This window comes from Lathyrus oleraceus, chromosome 7 (assembly GCF_024323335.1).
Source record: "Lathyrus oleraceus cultivar Zhongwan6 chromosome 7, CAAS_Psat_ZW6_1.0, whole genome shotgun sequence".
NCBI lineage: Eukaryota > Viridiplantae > Streptophyta > Magnoliopsida > Fabales > Fabaceae > Lathyrus > Lathyrus oleraceus.
In genome coordinates this window covers 323,933,501-323,942,314 of record NC_066585.1, presented here as the reverse complement: position 1 = coordinate 323,942,314, position 8,814 = coordinate 323,933,501, and positions in this window count along the sequence as shown.

Genomic DNA, 8,814 nt, shown 5'->3' with positions numbered 1-8,814 from the left:
TCACTAAGGATAGGGTGAGGTCTACATCAACCACAATGATAATTGAAACCTATGGCTAATGTGGGAAAACTTAGCAAGAATGGACAAAGCCACAAAACAATTGAACGGGTGAAGTTAATTGATTATGAGTATTCATGAAAGAAGGGTCAAAGTATGATTAAGATTGATTCAAAAGAAGTATTATGAAATGGAGTTTGAAAAAAGTCAAGGACTTGGGTCCAGGTTTTTAATTTGAAAGCATGAAGACGTTTGCATAATATTTATCTCAAGTTTTGAAAGTAATGTGTGAAAAGGTTTAGGACCAAATGGGATGAATGGATGAGGATGGAATGTAAAACTTCCTAGAAGGTTCACCTCTTGAAATCATATAGAAGATGACTCAAGTGTGTCCTTTGGAATAGGCAATGAGCAATAACAAAATAAGCAAACAAGTGATACCGGATGCCACTCAATGGTCTTACTCCAATCTCACAAACAAAAGCGGATACCGGATACCAATAGATGGATTTACACCAATCTTCTAAACAAAGAAACAAGGATATCGGAAGCCAATAGATGGACTTATTCCAATATCCAACATATGATCATAGGAAAACAAATGCCAACTTGCAGGGACTTACAATTGCATTCTCACATACAACAAACAAATGCATCAAGCAAAGAGAAGATGAGTGGCCAATGAGATGGTCTTATACTCACTTCCATATCATAAGAACAAATGACCAATGAATGGTCTTACAATTGTCCTCAATGGGAAAACAACAAAGATATGTCACAGAGACAAATGAAATGATCATGCACTAATGAGCAATTAATGATGATAAATGCATAAAGCATACAAGCAAACATGTGTATATGAAGTAAGCATTCAATCAATTAAAGTCATTCAGCACACACTATAACCAAGCATTAGGCTCACACAAAAGGGTTAGGCATTGAAGCCAACTGGAATAGGGTTAATGGTGCTCTTAACCTTGACATTGAGAGCCAAGGTGAAGCAAATGAAAGGATATGAGGGGTGTGCCTCATTGCTCTTATCCCTGGTCAGGGAGAGCATTTGAATATCAGAAGGTGTGGGAGTTCAGAAGGTAGGAACTCTCTCCACAGATTATTGACTCGATAGATCTTGGGCTTTTACTCACTATGCATCAACACATGTGGTGTGAGCAAGGTGAGTGACACACAGAATAGTAGGAGATAGGTTGCATATCTCTTTGGTTCTACCAATTTCCTTATTCAAAGGACTTTTCCTGCTTGGGACAAATGTAAACACACACAAACATTGCCTCTTAAGGAGGACTTCAGACAGTTGCCTGGCCAAATAACAGGCCGGGTCTTCCAGACTACATGAAGATAAGAAATTATACCTCAATGCAAATTGCTATTAAGCAAAGCAAAGCAAGTTCTTAAAGAACTAAGCAACTAATGGTACCTGAAACCAGTCAAACAGAATCAGTACACAACTAAAAGTCAAACCAAATAAGATAGGGATCAATAGTCAACACAATCAGTTAAATGTGCAATGCACGAAACTCAAAGCATGTGATCCAAGCAACCTACAAAAACAAACAAGTTAGTTTATGATAATCAATCAAGCTCAATCAATTTGTATTGATCTCTTTGAAGCATTTGTTGCTTAACCTGAAACAACAAACTTAAACATGAGCAACATGACCACTAGGACAAGCCTAGGGTCAAAAAGAGATAAGAAAATCAAAACAGCAAGTGAAATCCATCCAAAATCAAGTTCAAACAATTAAGAGACAAACTCAATTGGTTTCATGTTCATATCATTCATCATTATCATTTCATAAGCAAAATAGGTCAAAGCATGGCATATAGAAGCTCAAAGAAGTCAACAGAATGATTCAAGTCAAATCCAATCACAAACATTTCAATAAAATTCTCAAATAATTCATGATCAAACATCATCCATAATATGATAAGCATACCAAATTTCAGCTTATTTGTATCAAAGGAAGTAGGTCAATGAAAATCAGAAAGTCAAAGCAAGTTCAAGCAAGCTCAAAGAAGTCAACCAAACATGCACCAACTTCAATAAATCATAAAACAGTGACAACATATGAGAAATGAATGGGATCAAAACCATGACAAACTTTAAGATGTCTACAATTGACATGTCAAATTCCAAGTCCATCCAATTAAGCATGAGAATTTCACAAATCAAATAAGAATATGTGTCACAAAAAAGTCAACAAATGACCAAACAGGGGAAAAAATTCCAATCAAATAGGAAATGCCATCAATAATTCTAGAAAAAATCACATATAAACTAGACATCCATAAGTACATTCATGTAAACATTCAAACCAATTTGAGTTCATTAAGCATGGTAATTAAAATCATGAAGTTGGACATGAATGGTGTGACACAAATTGTCACACCCCTATTCAAAAAATCATAACTCACCAACCAGCAATGATAAATTTACAAACTCTACACCAAAATCACCATGAACATGTCTAGTTTAAGCACAAAAAATTTGGGAAGCATTGGATTAAGTATCACCATTTCACAAGCAATTTGGCAAGGCATACATAAAATGGACACATATGACAAACCCTAGCATATTTTAAAATCCACACATGCAAAAAATCTGGAAAAATCATCATAAAACACTAGAGATCAAGAGAAGCAATCCACAAAATATCCCATCAAAATTGGATTAAAATTGAAGAACTTATGATTTTTCTAAGTTGGCCATGCAAAATGAAATAAATAATGAAATAAGAAATGATTTAAATAAATATTAAACACGGCAGTGGCATTATTGTAATATCCCGGTCCCTTAAGTGAAACGATGCGTTTCACTTAAGGATGTGTCCACACCTGATTCACGCATGGCAATGGAACAGTGAATCTCATGCAAAAACAAAAATCCAGCAACCAAACACGAGTTTATCGGATCAAAACAGATTCTCGGTTTTCAGAACTAGGGTTTATATGCTACAGTGATACGTTCATCAGCATGAAGAACAAATCTCCCAGAATTTGGCAATGAACATACCATTCAAACCAGCAAATAATGTACATCAACATTCCAACAATCATTTTCACTAAATCATGCTGAAATAAAAGAATCGAGCAAAGTAAAGTTTAAACATCAAATTTCATTTCAACACAACTCTCTTAATACTCAACCATTTGCCACGATTTAAAGCTCAAAATAATCAGCATGGTAAGATCTTTCTAAAGCATAGCATGATTTTGAAAATGGTGTGATTCGAAATCTTACCTAGCTTGAAGAACAGTGATGATTTGGTGGTTCTTTGGCTGTCTATGCACGAAACAGATGTTCAATAATGCTCCAGATGATGAATGAATGAGTTTTGAAAGTTCAGTTGTCTTGATTCTAGCTCCAAATTCGAGCTGCCGTGGAAATGGTTCAATGGAACAGTAGCGGATTCCTTGCTTACAGTTGTGATATGATACTTGTTAAAGCTTCCAAAAGGATGGCATATGATGAAACAATCAACCCAAGCTCGAGCTCTTTGAAGATTTTCAGCAAAAAGTTCAAATGAAGAAATGAGTGTTTTGAGAGCAAATGAATTTTTGATCTGTTTTGCAAAGTGTGGCTAAGGTTTTCTATCAGAAAATGAACAATATATACTCTGTTTAGTGTGGCATGACCTTGGTTAGTGGAGTGGTAATCCAAATTTGGTTAATGGAGTGTTTTGGTTAATTGATGAATTTCACTTAAGTTGCATGTGCATGGAACTACAGTGCGAAATATGGGCCTAAACCATCTCCAAACTTGATTTCTGAACATTTCCAATTGGTAAAATGCATTGGCAATGGTTAATTTGAAAATCACTTTTTCCACCTCCCTCATTTTTAATTCAAGCCACTTGAAAAAGGCCATTTTGATTGGTTGATTTTTGGTGAATTGTGATGAAGGATTTGGATAGAGCACATCAAATATAACTTGTAGCAAAAAACCTCACTCAATTTGGCCAAATGGTTTGGAAGATATACCACTTTGAAGTTCAAAAATTCTTGAGAATGATTTGATCATAACTTGCCAACCATACATGAGAAATGAGTGTTCTTGGACTTTTTGGAAATGGGAGAACAAGATCTTAAACTTTCATGTTGGGAAAAAATTCATTTGAAGCTTGTATTATGATGTAATTTTGGGGAGCAAGACTTTCCATTTTTGGCAAATTCCATTTACAGGTCAACTTACTATTTTTGGAAATTTCTTGTCTGACTTCAAATTCTTCAATGATGATGTTTGACATGTTATATGAGGCTTATTTGGACATGAATGAGACCTCTCAAACCAATTCCCACCATCAAATCACTGATTAAATGCACAGTTGACCACAGTTGACTTTGCTAGGGTTTTGGTTGACTGAACCATGTTCTGATGAATTCCAAACCCTAATCACTTGAGATCTTGATTCCAAATGATGTCACAACTCATATGAACTCTTGATGAATGATCATGGTGCCCAAATTCTTCAAGAATGGCCACCATCCATTGCTCAATGAATGATTTTGACTGTTTGACTGTTGATTGCTTCAGCTGCAAGTAACAAGGTTAGATGATAATATTTTTATACTTTTGGTTAGTAAACAAATGAAAAGCAATGATATACAAATTCAATACATGCTTGGTGATCAAGAACCACACTCACAAGATAACCCACCCACTAGGAGGGAAGCAAAGGCATGCAATGATCCTTGAGGCCATGGTATGATATGATATGGGCCATGAGGGATCTTAGGGCCAAAATTGGGGTCTTACACATAGGTAGGTTCTTTGTTTGAAAAGAAATTATGCAAACCTAAATTATCTAATAAATGAAATATGCTATGATAGATACCTAAAGTGTAGAGACAGTTTTTGTCAACATACCTTGTCGGGAGGATCTCCCGATTTTGCAATCGTTCGATGATTTCCCTTTGCCTATCTCCCGGTTTCCCTCCTCGAAGAGTGAATCCATTAAACTCCATTGTGTAGCTCTGGAAACGTGACGAAGAAGATGAAATGGAATGTGAAAAGGTTGGATTTTTACGAAATCCGATGGATGAAAATGAAAATGGAAATCGGGATAATGATTTGTATGGTGTGGGATTAGAAAGGTGTGAACTTTTTGTGGGTTCAAGGACGTTTTTGTAAGGTGAAAAAAATGGGTTTGGAAGGTTGTAAGGTGTGAAAATGGTGAAGAAAGGGAGTCTGCCCCGACCTTTTACAGACGTTGTGGCGGGCGCCACAGGGTCTATGGCGGGCGCCACAAGGCAAAATCTGGTTGGGCCGGATTTTGGTCCTTTGGCTTGGGTTTCTCTTTGTCTTTTGGCTTAAGGGGTCCGGATAGCATTTGTCTTGTAATTTTCCTAGTATCATTGGCTTGCATAATTTTATAAAAGTAAAAATAAAAATAAAAATAAAAATAAAACAAAATTTAAATATTAGATATAACAAATAAATAAACAACTAAAATAAAAAAATAAAAATAAAACAAACATAAGACATATATAAATAAAAGTAGAAATATCAATGTATAGACATAATTTATATAATATTCCAAATGTGATGATATAAAATGAGTTATGTAAATACGAGAAATATAAAAAAGAGATAAAATAAGATGAAATGGTGAGATCATATAGTAGGGATGTCGTCTTCCTGAGTGGATCCACGGAGCATGGCTACCTCCTGCCTGAGCTCTGCACTCTCCTGATATAAATAGTCGACTTCAGTAGCATGGGTGAGATCAGACACTCCCATCTGTAAAGTGAGGTTAGCCACTTCCTGTCTAAGCTCTGCAATCTCTCTACGACACTCTACAATCTTGGTGCGGATGTCTGAGGTCTGCAATGATAGATTGTTAGAGAAAACAGTGATCCTTGGAGAAGGTGGTGTAGGCGTGTACTCAACAATGGGTGGTGATCTCGGCTCCTCGACGGTCTCTCCCTGGACCTCCAGAGCATAACTCCAATTCGCTGGGTCATGCACACTAGTCATCATAGGATCTGACAGTGTGAAATAATGAATAGCCTCGCTGTCGACTAGCAGTCGGAACTGACATGGGTGGAAAGAGGCTTTCCTCATCAACCCTCTGGTCAAACAGAAGTCGACGTCCATGGTAATGTACCCACAGTAGGTCCGAAGATGTAACAGCTTGCGAGATAGACCTAAAGCGACATCAATCTGTGTAATGATCTCTCCCACATGGATGACTCCTTCGGTAGATCTGGAGACACCGCTAAGACCACATAACAAAAAGTTCCCACACGCTACTGGGCGAGACTAGGATGCACAAAATAGTACGAAGATCTCCTCTTCACTCAGTAATGTCTCAGCATCCGGTCTTCCTAGGAAGGAATGTGCCAATATCATCTAGAAGTATCTAAAGGAGGGGTTATGTATAACATGAGATAGCGGCGTAGACGGATCCTAGCTTGCGCCACCTAATATATCACTACAAAACTTCTCCACCTCCTTACCCAGAAAATATCCCATAGGTGTCTCCGGGATAGCATCAGGAGTGGTCTGGAAACCCAAAAAGTCGCCGAACTCTTTCTGGATGAAAGAGTACTCAACTCCAAAGAGCCTGAAATACGCATACCCATCTGGTCCAGAGTATGGGTCATAGTCGAATGAACTCAGGAACTCCAATGTCAGGTTCCTGTAGGTGTTACTCAAGTCGTCAGCAAACTCGTCCCAGTGGAGCTGGTGGCTAAGGAATCGGATACTCGGCTCGATACCCAGTGCTTCCATACAGTGCTGATCAGGATAACGTGTGGGTGCCATAGGGCGCTGATACAGAGCGATGTAGCACTCTTTCTAAGAATTATCTCTATAGGCCACGTGCATATCATCGAAATCCTGTATCCTGTAAAAGTTAGGAAATTGATCCTGAAAATGCAAACCATTCAAATTTTTAGTCTCGGCGAAAAATAAAAATAAAATAAAATAAAATAAAATAAATGAGAAAAAGTAAAATGAAAAAAACCATGGGTTGCCTCCCACGCAGCGCTTGTTTAACGTCATTAGCTTGACGATTAGAATTTATACCCCTGTAGTAGTAGGAATTGGTGGATCAATCAGAGTGTGGCTTGAGTAGTATGCTGGAATGTCTCCTCCTTCGTAGAGCTTCAGTCTTTGTCCATTTACAACGAATGGACTACAGCTTTCGTTCTTGATTTCTACGGCTCCGGATCTCAGAATCTTGGATACTTCGAAAGGACCAGTCCATCTTGAACGTAGCTTTCCAGGTAAGAGTCGTAACCTAGAGTTGAAAAGGAGAACAGGATCGCCTATGTTGAAGTTTTTCTTTACTATTCTTTTGTCGTGATAGGCTTTTGTTCTCTCTTTGTATATTTTTGCATTCTCGTAGGCAGATTGCCTAAGTTCTTCTAGTTTATGAATGTCAAGGGTACGCTTTTCTCTAGCGGCTAGGTAGTCTAAATTCAAAGTTTTAATGGCTCAATAGGCCTTGTGCTCTAATTCGAACGGTAAGTGACAGGATTTTCCATAAACTAGTTGGTAAGGAGTTGTTCCTATAGGGGTTTTGAAAGCGGTTATATAGGACCATAATGCTTCTTGAAGCTTCTGAGACCAGTCTCTCCTAAAAATAGAAACAGTTTTCTCTAGGATTTGTTTTATCTCCCTATTAGATACTTCTACTTGGCCACTAGTTTGTGGATGGTATGGTGTTGCTACTCTATGCCTAACTCCATATTTTCTTAAAAGTTTGTCAAATATTCTCGATATAAAGTGTGATCCTCCATCGCTTATGACTAAACGTGGTGTTCCAAATCTAGGGAATATATAGTTTTTAAATAGTTCGATTACTACCCTAGTGTCGTTTGTGGGTGCAGCTATAGCTTCAATCCACTTAGACACATAGTCCACAGCTACTAAGATATACCTGTTTCCTAAGGATGGTGGGAAAGGTCCCATGAAATCTATACCCCATACGTCGAAGAGTTCTACTTCCTGAATGTTTCTTAGAGGCATTTCATCGCGCCTTGAAGTGTTTCCAGTGCGTTGGCATCTATCACATTTGACAATGCAAGCATAAGCATCACGCCACATGGTAGGCCATAATAGGCCATCTTGAAGAATCTTGGCGTATGTCTTAGAGGTGCTCGTATGTCCACCATAGGGTGCGGAATGACAATGCTCGATAATACTATTTACCTCTTCTTCCGGAATGCAACAGAGAAAAATGCCATCTTTACCCCTTTTGAAAAGGAGCGGTTCGTCCCAATAAAAGTTTCTCACATCGTGGAAGAATTTCTTCTTGTGGTGGTAGTCAAGATCAGGGGGTACTATATCAGCAGCTAGAGAATTAATGAAGTCTGCATACCAGAGTACGTTACTTATTGCTAAGGAATTTTGGAAGTGCTCATCAGGGCTTAGGTTATCATCTTCAATGGTTTCTAGTTTAGCTATCAGTCTATCATAGGCGAAATCATCATTTATTGGTACTAAATCAGGTTTTAGATGTTCTAGCCTAGAAAGATGATCGGCTACAACATTTTCAGTGCCTTTTTTATCTCTTATATCCAAATCAAACTCTTGTAGTAATAGAATACATCGGAGTAACCTGGGCTTGGCATCTTTTTTACTTAATAGGTAACGAATGGCAGCATGATCGGTGTAAACTATATTTTTTGCTCCTACTATATAAGATCTAAATTTGTCTATAGAGAAGACTACAGCGAGTAATTCTTTTTTAGTTGTTGCGTACTTAAGTTGGGCAGCATCTAGGGTCCTACTGGAATAATAAATGGCATGTAACTTTTTATCTTTCCTTTGTCCTAGAACGGCTCCAACTG